Consider the following 22,196-nt stretch of genomic DNA (forward strand, 5'->3'; position numbering starts at 1 on the left):
CATCTGCGAGATCGGGAAGCCACGCAGACGGAGGGGAGTGCCTGCGCGAGTCAGCAGGGGGTATCCTAAATATCCTGATTACAACTTGGAATGTAATGATAGGCCTTCTGTCGGCAATACAATACAGTCTGGCGACACAATAGGTTCAAGAGTGGGGGAAACGGCAAATGAATTGCTGTAATCTGCCGCACTGCCGTTTGTTTCGATGCCTCAACAGCCATAATTGACTAATAGGATAATAAGGATGCTGCTTACTAATCTAAAAAAGCCATACTCCTTTGTTTTAAATGCCCTTGAGAAGAAAGCACTCGGAGGAGCCCAGACAAAGTGGCCTTGATTATAATCATCTCTCTTGATTGAAAGTATTTAAATTCTGCTACTATTCCATGCCCCGGTGGATTAAACTGCGCTAAAACCTGGCTAATGGGGAGAACTTCAGCTTCGCCTAATTCCAGGAGATGTTGTCGACTAAACGTGTAATTATTCCGGGTCACACGAGCCGACATTCTGCATCCAGGACAGGCTGGATGTGACGTTTAGCATTTCATGATAATATCCCAGTTTATTTAAAAGAACAAATTCTGAATATTTATATGTACTACGATTAAAGTAGTAGGTCTAGAGACAGGCCACCCGATCTGTGTGCTAGCCAGAGAAAATGACAATGACGATAAATCGCCCAAATGATTAACGACGGGGAACGAACCCCATATCCAGACATCACACTTTGGGTAGAGCAGCTATAAATGCAAACCATATTGAAAACACTTTTTGAAAAGTTGCTAAATAAAGAAAATCTTTTTTTTTTTTCTTCAGAAGCACAGCTTTCACTCTGATGGTAAGAAAGACGATTATTTGGGTTCAAAATAAGGAGGAAAGTGTACTGTAAGCGTGAGTGTGCGTACTGACATGGTAGGGTGAGAAGCATGTCAGGAGGCGTTGATTGGGGTTTCTCAGTTAAATACTGTTTAGATCTGAGGCAGACACGATGTCTAATTCACTTACCCATTTTATAATAAAGAGTGTGAATGCCCTTTATCGGGACAAGCAAGACACAGCTGCCCATTGATGCTCCTGGTTGACTATACATTACAAATGGCCGTCCCTAGCAAGTTCTTTCAGCAAGATGGGCCAGGCACAGTTTGATTAGCGACGTGATCCAATTATACATTATGTGGGGTCAACAGAAACCACGCCAAAGAAGAAGCTAACCAGGGAGATCCTTCACAATGTATAGTGAAGTCTGGGAGATCTGTAGCTCTCCTGCAAACGCACAAAGCCCAGAGTCCCATATGAATATGCTAATAAAATCTTTGGACTGTGCGCTCCTCGGAATATACTACACTGGACCGTGTTCCCGAACTCATAAAAGTCTTCTATTAAATGAAGGCGGTAATCTCCTACATGCGCTCAGCACCAAAAATCCCATCCCCATCATTATGCGAAGCGCATTATACTTACAAGTTCAGCCTAATACGCCTGCCTTAAACATACAGTTATTATACCCCGCTGACGCTGCCATTAAATGTATTTTTCTGCCTTTTCCTTGCTGCAGGATCCCAATCTATGAAATGACTTCACTCCCGCTAAGGTTAAATCCGTCTGCTAGGGAAATGCAGATAGAAGCAGCACCCCCCCCTCCATTAACCATCGCCATGCTGTATGTGTAAACCGCAGGGTTAGATAAACAGATTGAAGCATATGGCGCGGGGAGGAGAAAACATCCCAAAGGGATCCCAAAGTGAACATGGCAGCGCTGCGGTAACAAGAAGCATTCAAGTGCTTTTATTTTCTCAAGTCAAGAAAAGATTTAGCAGATCTACGCTCCGGCACCCTGCTGGGCTCACCAACAGAGAAAGACACAGCTGTTGGCTGGCCACGGGCCTGTGTACTGTTCCAGATCATCTGCCAGAGAGGAGCAGACGGCACCGCCACGGCAAACACAGTTCCAGCCAATATATATCATGTGTGATAGGAGAACAGATCTGCATTGAGGAGGAGAAGAGGAGGAAGCTGCAGAGCTGACCCTCAGATAGCGGACCCTTCACGGGTCCAAAACAAACAATGGAAAAGCTCTCCCCCATCTAACGTCTGGAGCGAGACATCAGAAGGAAAACATCACAACATCATTTAAACTCAATGTACACACGTTGATTCTAGTTTACTCAGCGGTAACCAGTACTTGTTAGGTGCCTTGGGTAATAACGCTAAACAAAATATAAATGTAAAGAAGGAAAAGCACCAAGATCGCTGTATAATCATATAACATACGCAGCAAAAGAACATTGTAACAAGGTCACTACTACAAAGTTACTTGGCTGATTACACATATATTGGAGAAGCCTTATGGCACGGACACGGCCCTTGTAGAAAGCCGCGGACGGCACCGACAGAGGAAAGAGGGCTGCGTGCCAACATCCAAGGGGACTGCATGTAACAAATTATCATGTGAAAACAAGGTGTCATGGAGGTGTTACTGGTAAGAAACAAGGAGTGCTAAGTGCACTAATTGCTATTGATTTTGATTCAGTCTGCCTGCAAATAAATCAGAACTGGCATTCAATTTCCGGCAGCAGAAATTCCTCGAGCTGGCTGACAGCACATCTGGCAGGCTGGGAAAAGTCCAGGGCTGGACTCGTTCTCAGGTTTGTGGAATTCCTATAACGGAGACTTGCCGTGAAGTTGTTCCGATAATTAGGCAGCGACTTGTATACAAAGAAACATTTAACAGATTCCCGGATTCTGCAATAGAGCATTTATTAGTAAGGAGAATGCGGTCTTCCCAAAGCTACGAGAAGGTGGAAGGCCCTCCATAACAAGCATGAAGTCCCATTCAGAAGCAGTCAACAATTTAGAGCACTCACAACACTGTAGGTCATTAACGCTGCCGTCTCTGGGGGAGAAGGGTGTGAAATTATAGCACATGGTACATAACATGGAGCCGACTAATGCACCCACCACTCACAGAGAACCTCTGAGGTTGCATGGGGAGTATTTACGAAGGGGTCATTAATACCCAGGGATCAAATGTCTTATCTTGTATCATTATCTTAGTGTCTGAGGACGGAACTCCCAGAGAAGTGAAACCCATTCCAGTAGGCTGGGAGCTCAAAGCATCTTTGGGTGGTCACCGAAGTTGTCCTCTCAAATTCAGTGACCAGCTGGGAATGGTTTGGACAATTTAACTCAAGTCATTGCGCAATACTTTTTTGGCAAATCCATATCATTGTCAAGTTACCTTAAGTTAAGCACAGATTAAACAGTATTACTCCATGATGAACCCACAGCCACAATACTGCATCTGCTATCATTAGCTGAGATAACCAGGGCATGGTGGAGAACGTAAAACCAGAGTATTCAAGTACTTTATGTTATACTTCAAAGATGGAGATTCTTGCCCTCGGTAAATACCCTTCCTACCTTCACAAAAGTAAATCTCTTTCCCACTTGAGATATCTGCTCATACGAGGAGTCTCCCAAGAGAAGCGAGCGACAGACACTTTCTGGAGCTCTAGGTCTCGTTTCGTGGAGGCATGGAGTGAAGGAAACGTTGAAAAGTGGATTTGTTATACAATGTTTCTCCTAGAAACTTTTTTTCTTGGATAAATAGCTGCAATAATATGGACTTGCTTATTCAGATGTGGCTCACTAATCTTGCGGATGATTTTTTTTTTTGTATTCTTGCGAAGACTTTGCTGCATATGGCAAGAGGCAATCGACAAGATTAAAACGCTGGTTTACAAGAGGCTCGAGCGACAGCGAGAACATAATTTAGGAACAGTAAAACTCAACAGGGAAATCTGCAAATTTTCTAGTTTGTTGAGTCAGATATTAATGCATATCAAGAACGTGGGAAGGTGTTTATTACTCCTGTAGAACAGACACCGGGAACGGAGTGCACAATAAAAACAGCATCGCGCCGCAGTTGGCTTCCAGAACGCGGATTCAACCCCTGAAATTGCCGGCAATAAGAACGTTCCTGAAAGAAGATGAGGCCGCAGAGAAAAGAAAAAACGTAGTCGTAGGTGGAGTGTCGGTGGAACTGGGGCAGAACAAGCTCTAACGGGTTAATGGGGAAAAGGGTTGGGGCATGATCAGAAATGGGAATAGCCTACAAAGGAAGCCGCAGAACACCAATTAAGCCCCACATCTTGTAGAACCCTCAGAAGAATCCTGCTCTACGTCACTGGCGGCCTAGGTGGGACAGACAAGCCTTAATGGCCGACAAACTATGTTTTAAGTCTATTTAGCTTGATGATAATTTGGCCCCTTAATTGGTAGAAATCAGCAGGTTTATAAACCAGATTGTTCAAGGGATAGCTATCAGGAACACCAATAAAAGAACGCAGTATGGAAATCCTAAAACTCTGAGTGACCCGGGACGCCCGCCTGTAATGAAACCGTTCGGTGGGGGGGGGGGGGGGGGTGCGGTGGCATGCGATCGTGACAGATAAGCTCATCAATTCATCTTAAAATGCAGCACAAGATGCCGTATACGCCTTGGGCTCCCGATAATAAGATCGTATAACTCTTCTGCGTAATGACATCAGAGGCAGAAGGAGCGGAGAGAACTAATTGTAAAGCGAGAGCATTGCCCAATCTCCACGCTAACAAATGCTTTGAGAACAGAAGGATTGCTGGTGTCGCCATCTGCTTTTCCAGCGGAGTAGATGGAACCCGCGTCTCAATCTACGCCGAGAGACGGTTACGGCGCAAACAATATGTTTCACATATAAGGTGACATTCACGACGGGATATATTTACACGGCAGTCTCCTGCTCCTTCCGACCAGCGAGAGACCTGCCGCCCGGAGCAGCGAGTTTTTTTCCCCCTACGACATTAAGATGTGATTAGCTTGTGAAACAATTTGATTGTAATCACGCAGACCCACTTAGTGCGGGAGTCGCAACGGAGTGGAAGCACTTAGCGATTCAGCACTGCGCTTCTTTAAGGCGCGTTCAATGTATACGTTGGAGGATAAATGTATATATAATGATTTCCATAATGGAATTTACCAAATGTATGTGAAGTATCTTCAAAATGAACAGAGCGAGGCTGCAGAACACATTTGCATGTCTACTGCAAAAAAAAAAAAAAAAAAAAAAATTAGAATTAGTAGAAATTTGTAAATGTAAAAAAAAAAAAAAAATACCAAACAGAGGTCATGCAGATTTTTTAGGGGGTTAAAAGGTCCATCTTTTATCCGATAGCATATATTAAGGTTAATCGCAAATAGTTCTCTCAGCCAGGTACTTCCCGGCCCATTAAACGCTAATAACCAATTGTTTATAGGACCCTGGTCTTAGCAGAGTTAAAAAGTCGCATTCTGCTACAAATCAGGCTACAGCAGCAGTCAATGCAATTAGACCCCTACTCTGGTATCAAGTCATTATTCCTCCCCTCCCAGCAGATCTTGAATAGCGTCATTTGCATCTGATTTCCGAGTCGCTCTCGTCGCTGTGGCCTCTTTCCCCTAATGATAACCCATAGAATGCTTCTCGCTCGTAAATACTGTAATAAAAATGGCACGCTGTTGAACTTGGCAGTCCGTGGAAAAGAAAAAGCTTGCCTGCTTCCAAAACACACACTCCGCCAGATACCACTCGAATTGGATAACTGAAGATGTATTCATCTACCTGTTAGAACGGCGAGCGCTGACAGAGATGCTTAACAATGAGACACGCGCGTTTTGTGCCAAGCCGGAAAGCTTTGAAGCTGGCGACGCTCCGTAAACAAAACAGCGTTCCGCCGGATCACCAGGTTAAAAGCAACCACCGCACGGCGATTAGTCGCTGGCCCACCGTTTGTTGAGTGGCGGATAAAGTTACCCTTCATCCAAAGAAGAGCAGATTATTTCAAAGAAGATGGCGCTTCAGTAGCGCTCTTCACTCGGCACGCTCGTTAAAGTGACCTACGGCGACATCTTAGAGGCGCAGGACAATATGGAACACGTAAGGGAAGCAAATTCTCCTCGGGGACTGAAAGCGCTTCTCGGTTCGGCACCGATTCCTGGTTTGCTTTCCATGTTTGTAGCTTGATCTCGGGGCGAGGGTCGACACACACACGGGATATATGCGTCACCGGGAAACCAACATTATTTTTGAAGATGCTCCTCCCGCGATTCTTGAAATCTCACAGTCCCCTTGTATGCACACAGGAGGTTATATAGAAAAAGCAAGCGTCAGAAACGATGACAGATTGAAGAAGCGGTCAGAAATGATGACAGATTGAAGAAGCGGATGGAAACGATCACAGATTTTCAGTCCTTTATTATTATTATTATTATTATTTATCAAGGTCTGGGAATGTTTAGCGAGCGACTCTGGATTAGCCAGAATTTTGCGGCATTTAATGACCTCCCCGGTGAAGCCAAGTTTAGTTCCAGTGACACGGCGCTAATGAAACAGGTTCACGTGTCATCTTTCCCATTCAACACGTTAAGTCGTCTTCTTTCCGCCGATTCCGCAGCCTCATTAGCACGTTTGTGAGCGAACGCCACCTGCGGCGAGAAGCATGTGTTCACTCAGCTCACCCACAAAAGGTGGATATGTCAGAATCACGAGACACGTGGGCTTGCAGCCATACCCGCGAGAAAGCCGGCAGCCACTTCCCGTAGGACTTCCTGCGGAGACGTGTCCTGCCGGTGCGTGTTTTGCAAACATATCCGCAACAATAACTAAACGTGTTACAACGTCTAACACGGAGCTGCGAGCGGTCGCCTGGTGGCTAAAATCCCAGCCTGCGCAGCTCTCCAAAAGTTCATTTACGCCTCAGCTGCAAGAAAGCCAGGTAAATCGGGGACAGTATTAACAGCGGAGATGGGAATTCTTTTATTTGTTGCGATTTCATTCGATCTATTTCTGCTTAGTGCCCAATCAATTTAACTATTGATTCCTCTATGATCACTGTACTAATTTCCCCTGCGAAAATGGCAGGTGTCGTTATCCAATGTACAGTGTACAGTTTTTAATCTTTGGGGCCTAAGGAAATGAAACAAATTATTGATATAATTCTAAAGTAATTTGTTGGTAAGCAATACTTCTCCAAGTAAACAATGCTATCCTTAGTTTAAATGTTACAGTGGAAAAAATAAGATGTTGTAAGTGGGGGTTTAGCTCAGACACTTCGATCCGTAATGCATCTTTAGTAGAAACACGGCCGGAATTATATTTTGCTGAAACTGCGGAAGACAAGAAATCACACAAAGACAAGAAGGTTTCCCCTGGTAGAAAACATCACCGTACCTGGAAATCGTCCGGGAATGACGAGGAATGAGGCGTAACGCCCCAGGTACGAGGAATGAGGCGCAACGCCCCAGGTACGAGGAATGAGGCGCAACGCCCCAGGTACGAGGAATGAGGCGCAACGCCCCAGGTACGAGGAATGAGGCGCAATGCCCCAGGTACGATACAGAATGCTCCGGTATGAGGAATGACATGCAACGCCCTGGTACGAGGAATGAGGCGCAACGCCCCAGGTACGATACAGAATGCTCCGGTATGAGGAATGACATGCAACGCCCTGGTACGAGGAATGAGACGTAACGTCCCAGTAGGATATGGAACTACACATTATACAGGGCTAGCCCCACTGGGGTTGGACCTTTATAATGTATAGTGAAGTTAAGGTGCTGAAACACAACCCACCGGCAAATTCTCCTTACAACTCCTCTAATAAAATAGGCAACCATAGCTCTTCTGTGCAATAAACCCCAGCAAGAGCAAGGTTGGTAAATCCTACGGGATGCTTCTGCTTCCTTTGTGATGGAGAGGGGACAGCGTAACCCGCTCTAGTGAGTGGTTCTTACAGACACAAGAAACACACTGCAGAGACATAAGATATAAGAAGACCTCTTAACCTGTCTTCTATGAGCAATTCCCTACCTGTACGAGCAATACCCCTTACTACATAATGCATGAAGTAAAAATCATCTTCTGTAACGGAGGCATCAATCAGAAAGGCTTCCCAGTAACCATACGACGTGGGGACGTTCTCCGTAGGAGCGGAAGACGGCTTCTACCGAGGAAGAACCTCCGGCGGCGGCCCTGACGGCTACATGAAAGTAAGCGGCTGACGAGCTGAAGATGGAGGAAATTGCAGCGTAACGAGGCCTGGAGAGCCAGACACCTCTATTCAAGGGGACGCGGCAGACACGCAGAATTTACCAATAACCCGAAATTGATCGAAGCTTCTCTGTGGAAGATTTGGCAGAGAAATGGCTGTAATTTGGAGGCCAGGTTCACAAAGTTCCTTCACTAAATTGGTCCGGGGGATATCTTTTTAGCGTGACGTTAAAGATTTTATTGTGCAAGCGGCGTGAGAAGAAAAAGAAAAACTGCTAATCTATACTAATTTATGTGTCACGAGCTTAAATAGCAGCCGCCTGGGTGAGAATGTTCTTCTATACGCACATGACGGACTCTCAGCAATAAAGGCAGACAGACTTGGGAAGCGATGCTTGGTGTCCAAAGAATGGCTCCAATGCATCTGTAGGGATACGGGTCGTTGCGGTCTAAGCTGGGACATATAGAACTAGGGCTGCAACTAACGATTATTTTAATAATCGATTAGTTGGCCGATTGTTTTTTCGATTAATCGATTAATCGGATAAAAAAAACAATATGCAAATTTTTAGTTTATTTAAAATAATTTAATGAACTGGATGTTAAAAAACAACTTAAAATTTACATTAACATTCTTATTTTGTTATGATGTAATAAAAAAACAATATTTTCAAAGTACAAAAACCCAAACACAATATTTATGAAACAAAATAACCCCAAACATTCTGAAAAGAGGTGGACTATTACTGTTCAAGAAACTTTGCCCCAGCCCTGGCACTTTGCACTGTGCCCCTCAGAGGCGTATCTACTGAAAATAGCGCCTATGGCAAGCACTGAAATTGCGCCCCTGTCCAATATTATATATATATATATATATATATATATATATATATATATATATATATATATATATATATATATATATATATATATATATATATATATATATATATATATATATATATATTAGTCCCTGCTGCCGATAGCAGGTATAGATCAACACGCAAACCCAGATCAATTGAAATTCACTTGTGATCTCAGCACTGAAGGTATATATCAAATAAACAGAACCAGACATACAAGTCCTGTATTTGCAGGTATACAATAATAATATATGAAACGTAGCATCGCAGGTATAGATCAACTGAATAAGACATATTAACCCTGTATTTGCAGGTACACATAAATAATGTATGGAAACATAGCATAGCAGATATGGATCTACAGCATAACACAAAAACCCAGCTTTGCAGGTAAAGATCAATTGGAATTCACATAAAAACACAGCATTAAAGGTATATTTAAAACCCCCTAAATTACAGGCATAGATCACAGGTTGCACCCCAAAGCCAGCCCTGGCGTCCACACTGCCGACATAGAACCTGACCAGCACCCAGATTACACACATAAGATTTGCCATCTTTGTCCCCAAATAGCCCACCACAAGTCAACTTTGTCCCCAAACAGTCCGGCCAGTGCCATCTTTGTCCCATATACACCCTGCCTGTGCCATCTCGGCCCCCAAGGCTCAAACCTCCTGCTAGTGCCATCTTTGCCCTTCCACAATTATACATCTATGATACACAAACACTTTTACAGTCACTCACTAATTCACACTTTCATTCAGACAACTCATCCACACATTAACTCATGCTCTCCCTCATTCAGACAATTCATCCACACATTAACTCATGCTTGCCCTCATTCAGACAACTCATCCACACATTAACTCATGCTCTCTCTCTCATTCACTCAATGCATCCACACATTAATGCACACTCTTTACTTATATCTACCCCCCTCCCTCATCACTTTTTAACCCCCTCCCTCCCTCCCTTACCACTTTTTAACCCCCTCCCTCCCTCCCTTACCACTTTTTAACCCCCTCCCTCACCACTTTTTAACTCCCTCCCTCCCTTACCACTTTTTAACCCCCTCCCTCCCTCACCACTTTTTAACTCCCTCCCTCCCTCACCACTTTTTAACCCCCTCCCTCCCTCACCACTTTTTAACCCCCTCCCTCCCTTACCACTTTTTAACCCCCTCCCTCCCTCACCACTTTTTAACTCCCTCCCTCCCTCACCACTTTTTAACTCCCTCCCTTACCACTTTTTAACCCCCTCCCTCCCTTACCACTTTTTAACCCCCTCCCTCACCACTTTTTAACCCCCTCCCTCCCTCACCACTTTTTAACCCCCTCCCTCCCTCCCTTACCACTTTTTAACCCCCTCCCTCCCTCACCACTTTTTAACCCCCTCCCTCCCTTACCACTTTTTAACCCCCTCCCTCCCTCACCACTTTTTAACTCCCTCCCTCCCTCACCACTTTTTAACTCCCTCCCTCACCACTTTTTAACTCCCTCCCTTACCACTTTTTAACCCCCTCCCTCCCTTACCACTTTTTAACCCCCTCCCTCCCTTACCACTTTTTAACCCCCTCCCTCACCACTTTTTAACTCCCTCCCTTACCACTTTTTAACCCCCTCCCTCCCTTACCACTTTTTAACCCCCTCCCTCCCTTACCACTTTTTAACCCCCTCCCTCCCTTACCACTTTTTAACCCCCTCCCTCCCTTACCACTTTTTAACCCCCTCCCTCCCTTACCACTTTTTAACCCCCTCCCTCCCTTACCACTTTTTAACACCCCCCCCTCCCTTACCACTTTTTAACACCCCCACCCACCCACCCACCACCTTGAAGTCCAGCGACGGGAGCACGATGTTGCTGTCTTCCTGCACCGCTCGCTGGTGCCCGCTGCTTCACTGCTGAGCGCCGTAATATGACGTTATATTTCGGCGCCCAGCAGTGAAGCAGCGGGCACCAGCGAGCGGCTTTTAAACACTGATGCGGAGGAGATAGAGGGGCGCCTAGCAACCGCTCGGCGCCCCTCTATCTCCTCCGCATCAGTGTTTAAAAGCCGCTCGCTGGTGCCGGCATTTCATGCAGAGCGCCGCAATATGCCGGCGCTCTGCATGAAATGCCGGCACCGGGATGGGGGTAGAGGGCTCGTGGAGGAGAATGAGGGGCGCCGAGCGGTTGCTAGACGCCCCTCTCTCTCCTCCGCATCAAAAAAAAATAAAAAATGCCGGTGAGCGGCATTTAAAAGCCGTTCACCGGCGCCCCCCCTGAGATGGCGCCCATGGCACTTGCCATGGCTGCCATACCCTATATACGCCTCTGGTGCCCCTGCACCCAGTCTCCAACTCTGCCCTGCACCCAGCCCTGCCCCCACATTCTGCCCTGCCCCACACTCACACCCTGCACCCAGTCTCCCACTCTGCCCTGCACCCAGTCTCCTGCCCTGCACCCAGTCTCCTGCCCTGCACCCAGTCTCCTGCCCTGCACCCACACTCACACCCTGGCCTGCCCCCCCACCCCCACTCTGCCCTGCATCCCCTGAAGCCCCACCCCCACCCCCGCGAACCGCTCTGTGCGAATGGAGCCACTCGCACAGAGCGAACCGTCACGCAACTAAAAGAAGGCGGAGAGTGCAGCGGAAGCGGGGAACGCTCGCGGAGGTAAGTAAAAGGAGCCAACAACGAATCGATCACTCGATTAATCGATAACGGAAATCGTCGACAACGATTTCCTTTATCGATTATTATCGATTTTATCGATTCGTTGTTTCAGCCCTATATAGCACGTTACGCTAACGTTTCCTCAAGAACCTTCGCCATTAGACATAGTCACTAAATACTTTAAGGGTCGCTGAAACCAATTTTACCATTAACGAAAGTCTGTGGAGGGAAGGACTTCATTATCCCTGCCATAAAGCATCAGCTCAGTGTGGTGATTGTGCAGGGAATGCAACCCAAAATATCACACGACTGATAAAATGGCGGCCTGCAGATAAAGGACGTTTATTGGAACAAAATACGAGGTAAAACCAGGTTTTATAAAGGACTCAAGGATAAAATATACATATGGGAACTAGAGACAAAATCTGGCAAGGGTACTGCGCGTCACCTTTTTAGTCACAGGGGTTAATAATAAAGACCACAACAAAACTAAAGGGTTAATGTTCCATGAAATGCAAAAGGGGCGAGAAGTTTGGTCTTCGAGGTAAAGACACGAGTTTAAAATAAATGCTAAACTGAGAAGAGTGGGCTTCACCAGCGCTACATTTAATTATAAAAAGTATAATAATATCCAGGACCGGCAGCAGCGGGTGTCACGCAGGGTTCGACCGGATCGAGTATACCACGTCCTGCCACCGAGGAAGCCGTGACACATAAATCATGCTAGCTTTGCCCATGCTAACGAGGCTGTCAGCCCGGCGTGTGATTTACCGCGGGACGTTAATGGAAAGCCTTTATTTCTTTGACACCTGGGCATTAAAAGCACCGATGATTCCATCGCAGCAAAGGCTTCCTCTTCCAGCCGTTTAAAAAGAAGAGGGCATTCACGGGTCAGAGTCATTCAAATACCCGTCTCCAGAGCCCGACCTTTTAACGCGCAGGGACACGAGATCCGGGAGATCGACTCCGTTACATCCCATCAACCAGCGAGAACGCGGCACCATTCATTCTTCATCACTACAGTAAGACTTGGCTTCTGCAGAGCTTCGACACAGATGTCGGCGAGGGCTCTAAACACAAACACGACTACCCCATGCAAGTTTAAATTCTCTCACTGTATTAGACTCTACCACTTCTGCCTGGGAGGCTGATCTACATATCTACCGTCCCCTCAAGTAAAACCTCACAAATGTAAACACAAGGGGACATCCGGATGAAGGCTTAAATAAAACCGCATGTGACTGATGGGTTTGACTGACGACTGTTTTAATTTGGATTTAAACAACTACAAATGACGCCAGTCCGATCCTCTCCAGACAAACGCGATGGGACAACGGCAGACCGACAATCACCGTACATTCAATTAAATGACACACACAACGTAGCCGAGTAATATCTGTAAGAAAGATGCAAATGAGAATGCTAAAGAGTACTATATTCATATACTGCGGGGTGGAAGGTCTGTGTACGGCTCAACCGGCTTCTCGCAGCCTCCAGGGAGAATTCAGGATGTCCTGCGATGTCACCGGAATCCATGCCTTTCAACGGAAATCTTACAATTAAACACAGAGTGATCAAAACTAGCTAAATAGGCATATTTAATATATTTTTTTTATTTTATATATTTTTTTTATTATATATATATTTTATTATATATATTTAATATTTAATTTTATATATTTTTTTTAAACAAAAAATCTCCAAGCTTTTCACCACACTTTGCTGTGAACCCAGATTTAACAAGTATGGCATTTAGAATGAGCCTGAATAGTTTATTGAAGCCATTTGGCCATTGTGAGAAGGGACCGGACCGTGCTGGGCTACCAATGATTAATCGTGGCCAGCATGCCAAGCTCATCGGAACACAGAGAGAGCAGACAGAGGAAGGGCATCCATCTTCGCGTCCCATCTGGATATTGCTGTCTCCTTTTTCACAATCAGGGACAAGTGGTCACTTCATGACATTAAAAGCAGATCCCCCCCCCCCCAGAAATGACATCATACTTACAAGGATGTGATGTATTTGATTCACATAATTTTATGACTACGGCCTTGGAGACTAGCAAAGAACTAGCGCGGTAAACTGAATTATTATTCTGATATAAAAGCATAATTAGCGAGATGGAGCTACTTCTAAACTTTGGTTTGGACTCGGATTCCCAGAAGCGCGGAATTATATGCATCATAACACCCATTATTATTATTATGCGGAGAGGGTATAGCGCTCTAGACTCGGGCGGAATGAACAGGAGGGCAAAAAAAAAAGTAATCTTTTAGTACGACTTGGATAAAGTGCTGCTTCTGTGTAGTTTTAATATATATATATATACACATACACACACACGATATATAGATATATAGAATGTATAGACTTTTGTGCATGTTATCTAATAAAAAATAGTCATATTAGCCCAAGAGAAAATGAATAAATAAATAAAAAGCCCCCCGAGGTCCTAAAACTTGGCGAAGCGTGAAGAGCTCTAGCAAGCCCCTAACCTTTGGTCAGCAGAGTTGTTGATCGGGTGTTTGATTGGTCGTTGCCCAGCACTGAATGCTGCTATTGGTTGAATGCTGCTCAGTACTGCACGCTTTAAATATTCCATAAAGCTGCTACTGTCCAGTGTTCTCAATAGAGGTTGGTTACCGGCTGCCCAGTACCGGGGGGGGGGGGGGTTACTGGTTACTGCCCAGTACTAGGGCTTTTTACAGGTTACTGCCTAGTACTAGGGCTTTTTACAGGTTACTGCCCAGTACTAGGGCTTTTTACTGGTTACTGCCCAGTACTAGGGCTTTTTACTGGTTACACGAACTGCTCGGTACGGAGACATGCAAACGATCTGGCTTCATCTACTTTGCAGGAATTTGTCCTGTCGCTCGAGAATAAAAGCCATCGGGGTGAAAAAAGCATCTATTAATATATTTCAAAGAGCGTGACGAGAAGCTCGAGAGATGTTAAGCGCGTGTGAATCTTCTGATGCCACAAATAGCAGCTAAAAAAATAAATAAGCAAATAACGTTTCTGCCCGTTCCCGCTCGCTTGGGGGTAATTACTGCGGTGTTGTAAGCAGTCTGACCTCCTACAGGCTCCTGTTGGATTAAATGCACATCGGAAGAGAAAACATTACAGGTCCAAACAGGTTTACTGAAAAGCCGCTGCAAACAGAGCCGTTGGCTGCAGCATCATTGGTTTGGCCATCGGAGATCTACAGGAACAGCTTCACCGTCTGACCTGGTCCCACATACTGACCGCCTTGGTCCACAGCCCTGTTCAAGCCGCACATCTAAGGCGGTGGAGTGGTACCCGGGGGGGGGTTTATACTCCTGCAAGGGTATATGAAACCTGACGTTCATAACCACATACCTCCCAACTGGCCTGGTTTTCACTGGGATAGTCTCAATATTTTGGTACTGTCCTGACAAGCTGCTCAACTGTCCCGCTTTTGCAGGTAACGGGGATCACGGGTTGGTTAGGAGACCCTCCGACCTCACCAGCCAAAGAAGATGTCAATGGACAGAGGTCCGTGCTGCTGAAGCTCCCACACGGCCACCTTGCTTCGCTCTGAAGCCGAGAGCAGTGAGGGTGAGATAAGCTGCGAATGGGATTCTGTAGTCAGAGGTTTTTCTTTTTGTTGCGTTCTTATTTTTGGGGGGGTTCTTCACCCAAAATGCTGGTGGAAATTAACTTTAATAAAGATTACATCACTAGATCAATAGAAACGACAGAGGAGGTTATTAAGCAGACCTGTATTAAATACTCCGTCAACGTGTCCATGTTACCATAAGGACATGCTTCCCGTGTGCGCATCACGTATGTGTAAATGGCGTGTACTCCACACGCAGGGAAGGATACGAGGAGGAAGGGAGTTCTTTCTACGCTCCTTACTTCCTTCTGTTTACACAAACATCCTTTTCTATATTTATATATTCTATTGTCCACAGGAATCTACTCTAATAACCATTACACTGACCAAGAGGTTCTGCAGCAGCTTATCACGTTCCTACTTTTAAAACCCACACCTGCATAAATAAGCCACCTGCCTCCATATAAAATGCTCAACAATAGAGATTCTCTCTCTACCCAGACAGCATGGAAAACGACAGAACATTCCGATATTTAGTCTGGGGCGCACAGACCATCGGAATTCTGTTGCGCACTTCCCCGGGAAATCATTTACACCGAGTACTTCTTTAGCCCCTTATACTTACGCTGCGGCCGGCGGGCCAGCGGGCGGAGAACACAAACCCTTTTCAGTCCACACACTGGTTTACATACCTGGTTTGTTTATTTTTAAGCTACAAGGTATGAAGGGAACATCCTTAAGATTCTCGAACGAGTCCCGCTCCAGGCTCGGTCGCATTTCCCATTAATACCATTTTTATATGGAATTTGCAGAAATATAGAATTTGACGCCAGATAAGAACCACTCGGCCCATCTAGTCTGCCCGTTTTTCCTGATGTACAGACCTTAATCGGTCTCATCTTAGATTCAGGATAACCGTATGCCTGTTTAATGCATGTTTAAATTCCTTCACTCTGTAAGCCTCTTCCACACCTGCTGGAAGGCTGCTCCACTTATCTACCACCCTCCCAGTAAGAATTATTTTTGACAGCTGGGCTACATTTGTGAAGCTCTCAGCAACTTTCATACTCGGCCACTTGTGGGAAGTAGTAAGAAGTCCATGATTCACCGGACATATCAGTCCGACATACCATGAATAATTAATAACATATTCCAGGCGTAGCTGGAGCCAGACGAGAGAGTCCATCACAGCTCAGAAGACATTCAAAACGTCCTAAAAAATAGATGGAGGACACCAAGGGCCACCACCGGACCACCAGAGTCTGTCTAAAGAGGGCGATGTTATAAAGGCAGACGTAGGTTGGGGCGTGTGATGGCGTTAATTGGAGAAATTCTCTCTCATTTCATACCAAAATCATCATATGGAAAGATTTCAAACTAAAAGCAGTTACAAAACCGCCAACCAGAACGGGGTAAAGAAACCAGAATCCCCGGAAAACAGACAGAAATCGACAGAAGCGGCACAGCAACGCGGCACAGCAACGCGGCACAGCAACGCGGCAAACCCTGCTGCTCTGTAGCGATCTCACGAGCCGCTGGCCCGCACGGCTGTAGAACAGGGTGCGGGGAAGACGTTTCATTATTGTTTCACATAAAGAATAACTAGCGGCACCATATTCCGCAGCGCTGTACAACAACCGAACAAGACATGACAAGCAGTGCATAACATAATTAGACGTATAGAAACAGCGCGTTTTTCGGATTCATTTGACGTGGGTGAAGCGGAGCCGCGCATGTTAAAGTCCGTTTCAGACCGTAAGGGATATTTGTGTGTAACCCTTGGACGGAGGCGCAATGTTCTTTGTGTGCGAGGAACACCGTATGAAGCAGCATCTATCTCCGCGCCCGGAAATCACCTAAGCTGACCTTGAATCACCGCTTCCAAGAAATTGTCTTCAGTGGAAAATTTAAATCGGGGCAGTAAAATCATACGGCGTATATTGCTGCCGGCGGAGCGACTATATATCAGCGGAGCGGGGATACACCTCCCCAGCCTCGAGAGCATCACTCATCGCTACGAGGGAGCGGACTCTGCCGGGTTTACGGCTTCGGCCGCTCAAACGATGGGGATTTGGAGGATTAGATTGGTCTGTAAGAAACGGCCATAACCCGCTTAACGCTGTTCCACGCGGCCGTTACGCTCCCCACTCTCACCTCACGCATCGCGTTACTGCGTAGTATGCAATGCCTACCGCAGGGTTATCTTTTCAACAGACGTAAAGCACCACTGTGCTTAGAAACATAATTCAATCTAACAAAACTTTACAAGCACACACAAAAAAACACAGACGATGAGAGAAAATGCTGCAATCCCCACCCATTAACCCTTTTGGATTGCTAGGCACGCGATTAACTTGATTACTCCAATTTCTAGGAGCCGCTTATGGGGCGACAGCCAATCATTTAATGAGACATTTTAGGGCTCGATCATCACGTATGTCAGAAGCCGTACCATCTATATGTGCATCTGACCCGTCCATGTATACATGTATATTTCCAGCGCTACATATGACATTTTCATTGGATTTCACAACAGCAATAAGTAAAAATAACCCACTTTGCTTCTCTAATCACTGGTGGGGGGGAGAAGGTGGCTGGCCCTTTAATATCAGGAATTCCAACGAGAGAATATATGGAGATCCGGGGTTCCGTTTATCACATCGCAATTCCCACTCGCATGAAAACCTGCGATTGGAAGGCTTCTGCACCAGGGCTAGCGGTGAATTTTAATATTCCCACGGAGCCGGCTACATACGAGATTTATCTGAGCTCGCAAGCGCCCAGTCCATAAAGCCAGAATAATGCGATTACCTAACGAAGATACCCCTGCGATCGTCTCGGGGAAAGCCGGATCCGGCTGACACCCCCATCACTGGCAGCCGAGGGGACGGCGAGATGCATTACCAAGACGCCGAGCAGAACGGAGGCTGTTCTCTTCAGGGACTAATAAAGGGGGTTTGCAAAAGCAACGGGCGGCCTGAAACCTGCGCGAGGCACAAGACAGACACAAGAGGCGCAGTGTAAAAAAAAAAAAAAAAAAAGCTCTTAAAAAATGCGTATAAAACACAGCATCGGAACGGAAATTCTGCATATTATTAAATTAGACTCTTTTTGAAGAGCCTCTGTAGTGACATAAACCCAAATCATTAGAGTCTATGAATGGATGCGTCGCACGCGTCCGACCGGGACCAGAAGCTCGCCACCAGCGCAAATAAATCTCCCCAAACCAGCAAAACATCAAACGCGCTCATCTCAAGTGTTCTTTGTTCGGAATGTTTTCCCCGAGTCCTATTTACAAGTAATATTTACAAGGAAATGGTAATTATTGAAAAACACATTACAGAGAAGTAAATAAAGCCAGCTGGGTGCCCCCGGTCTGAAAAATAGCAATGTCCCAACTGTCTCGCTGTGCGTGGGACAGTCCCGATTTTGCCACTCTATCCCACCGGGCGCTATTTGGGACAGAGGTAGAGCTCAGTGGAAGGGTTGGATTCTAAACCGCAATTCCGCAGCCCAGATTTTATTCTCTGATGTTTGGGATGCTGGAGAATGCATACCGCGCATGCATAAACATGCGCTAAAACACTACCCCCTAAGTGCCCAAAGCCCCCCAGGCGTAACAATTCATTGGGGGTAGGAGTTTGCAGGTATCCACAAGCCTCTGATCAATAGATGCAAGAGTAGCCTAATGGTAACTTCTTGGCTACTGTTAAAAACTACAACTCCCATGATCCCCTTTATCAGTAGCTGAAGAGTTAACTCTCGACCGCCCTGTTGCGAGTTAAACCGGCTTCATTAGGTTAAAAGATTTCTTTGAGGAGACTTTAAGATGTATAGCGATAAACCCATGGCCACAGAGTGATTCCATTGGTTACCGTGGCAACTGCATTATTCCTCTGGATACATAAATCCCAGCCCTGTGTGTAAAACACTCGCCCGGTGGTCTTATCTATATATTTCCATGATATGCGTCCTAGTATCTATGATGCGATCTATGATGTAAAATGTGAGAATTCCAATATCCGTAATTCCCCGGGTAGGAACTTTTCATTCAAATAAGAAAAATTCCTCCCCACCACTGATTGGCAATTACGGCCAACATACACGCCAACCAATAACGGCACGCATGTCCATAGGAGTGCGGGAAGCGCCTGGAGACCACGGCTCACGTGACGGACTGTCAGGGTCCCGATGTCTTCATCGGTCACGCCGATTAATATGGAGATTAAATCTCCGTCTGCACGCTGCCGGGGGACGTCCGTGGGCATCGGATACACGGCAACGCAGGCCGGACATTAACAATTCGGAGAAACAAGAGGGGGGGGAGTCACCGGAGTCAAAGGTCAACCCATACAATACACTGCATTCATGCCATGTGAGCCATCGTGGGGGATGGGACGTCGCCAAATATATGGGGGTGCCGGGGTGGACTACTTCACTGCAGAGATGGGGGCCGCTTCATCAGTTACGACATACCCTCCAACCACGGGGTTTTCTTTTTTGACTGGCTAGGAGAATGATTAATTGATTTATATAGCGCCATCATATTCCACAGCGTTGTACAAGGGACCCTGCCATCACGTTCTTGTTTCCTTACATGTGGGTTTTGTCATCAATACATTTATTCGTGAAAATTGCCCATTTTGATCTCACCCCAAACACCCCGTTTTATTTGTTCCCGTTGCAACCATCTGTTACGTTCTTACTGACGGCACGGATCAAATATTCAAGATTTATTAAATGAGAATAAAAAAAAGTTGGGTTTTTTGACTGGTCATCCAATAAAAATAAATGTTCTTCCCACAGCAACCTTTGTCAGGCCGTCCTGAAAAGTCATGTTGGACAAACTACAATTCCCATGATGCTCGGCCTCACGAAACTACAATTCCCATGATGCTCGGCCTCACGAAACTACAATTCCCATGATGCTCGGCCTCACGAAACTACAATTCCCATGACGCTTCGGCTGTTTGTCGGTCCCGGCACACAAAGCACTCGGCTACATTAATTACCGCATTTTTATTACAGACACGAGCGCACCGTTTCCAGAATCCCTGCGGAGCTTTAAAACTCCAGAAAAAAGAACAAACAAAAGGGGGGGAAAAGGCAGACAAAAGCGTTTTTCTGCGATGAATTTGCCGAGCAACCTACAAAGCGCTGCTCTGCTATTCAATGCCCAGCACCAAGGGGTTAATAGTCCAAAAAGAATCCACAATGGAGGAAGCGGAATAACGGGGAGAAGATACAATAACGGTATTCTTCATAAACCAATCAAACCATTAAACGGTCAGCCGGAGCCCAGGGAGATGACGTACAGCCCAGTGCTGGCCGGGGGCCAACTCCCCGGAACTTCCCCGTATCTCTCATTTATTAAATCTGCCTAAATGTGTTCCCTAGGAGCGCCCCTCTCATCACCGCCTGCCCTCCAGCTGGCTCCCCAACACTACCTTGGCCGGGGGCCAGACGTCGGCGCACAATGCGAGCTCCTGTCCAACTATTAGCAAATAATTAGAAATCCCATTAATTTCACAAACACAGATTTACAGCCGAAAACTCTAATTATTACCCCGGAGAGAGGCCAGAAAAACTACAACTCCCATGATGCTCTCCCACCGATCCGTCATCAAATTCAGCAGCATGAATGCTAGCGACCGGCTGATTTTACGCCAGGGATTACTAGCCGGCCCCGCTATTTGTATCACATTAACAGGATAAGAGGCAGCACGTTGCACAGGTAGCCATAATGGCTTAATTTAATGCCGGCTCCTTCCACATCACAGTAATAACCCTTTAAACAATAAATCAATAGAACATGCGCTTTCCGGAACATTCTCTGCTGGAACCCCTCTTGCTTATTAAATAGAGCGTCTGCGGGCCAACAACTAATTCAATTCTGTGTGTTCTAAAACTTTCACGAAACCGATCCTTTCCAACGGGCTTCCTAATGCGCAAAAAAGCAAATGTGTGGCTAAAGGCAAAATCAAACATGAAGCCAGCAGAAGACAAACACATTATACAGACTCTTCCAGCATTCTAGAAAGAGACAAGCGTCGGTCCCCTCCTTTCAAATAGTCTGGGGGAAAAAATAATCCAAAAAAAGTGTAAAATCAATCAATCTGAAGACGATCCGGAAGCTTTTGCAGCGTTACATCTTTTTCTACCTTAATTAATAAAAAAGGTATCAACTTCAACTAAGGATTCCAGGAGTCTCCGGCAAACCCTGGATCCGTTACCTAAAGTCGGAACGGCTTTATTTATGAGACGGGGAGGAAGTAACGGGATTTTACTAAACGCCATATGCTCCTGAAAAACAGCGACATTATTTACAGTCAATCCGAGAGACGGGGAATTAATTCCTAATCAAAACGAAGCCACGGACGGTGATAAAGTGGCTCATCTTAATAGTATCAGTTGGCTTTAGGCTACAGATAGCGGACGTCATAAATCCCAGCGGCAGATCACAATTCCCCCGGTAACGGGACAGCGCCGGCACATCAAGGGATCTTACAAGAGTAAAAAGCCCTAAATTAAAATATTCATACTTCTCCCTAAACCCCCGGCGCCTGAAGAGTTACACCAAGCCAACATCCACTGCTTTCAGCATCTGTGAGGCTAATTGTCCTCTCCTCCTATCTCTTTGCCCCATACTTGTAAAACCAGCAAGTTGTCCTACCCGCGGCTGAGAAACACAATCGGGTCCTTTGTGAAGGAGGGAGGTCGCGCTTTTTTTTCCCAGGTTCCCCAAACAAAAAGGACATTCTTACCGATAAGGTTAGGAAATGAAACTCGATCGAAGAGATGAAATCGAAGACTCTGACCAAGACTCAGGAGGATGGAATTTCTCCAAAGCTTTTCATGGGGTTTGGCTGAACAGCGCCGGGGCTTCCCTGTGAACACCTGGAGTCCTCCCATCAACTGAACGCCTATACTGGGAACCGGTTGTGTATACTGGAAGGACGGGAAAAGACGGCACACATCTGTCTCCGAAGATAATCTCAGAGAGTTCTCCATAAGGCTTGCTCCAAGCTCTTCACA

At 45.9% G+C, this 22,196-nt stretch overlaps 1 protein-coding gene across 1 annotated transcript in view; it reads right to left on the reverse strand.

The window, feature by feature from the left end:
- Positions 1 to 22,196, reverse strand: part of LOC149305645 (exostosin-1-like) — a 106,633-nt gene that overhangs the window by 38,526 nt on the left and 45,911 nt on the right. The gene's annotated exons all lie outside the window — the stretch shown is intronic.

This window comes from Sceloporus occidentalis, unplaced genomic scaffold (genome assembly GCF_023333645.1).
Source record: "Sceloporus occidentalis isolate IW3139 unplaced genomic scaffold, rSceOcc1.0.p SCAF_11, whole genome shotgun sequence".
Taxonomy (NCBI): Eukaryota; Metazoa; Chordata; class Lepidosauria; order Squamata; family Phrynosomatidae; genus Sceloporus; species Sceloporus occidentalis.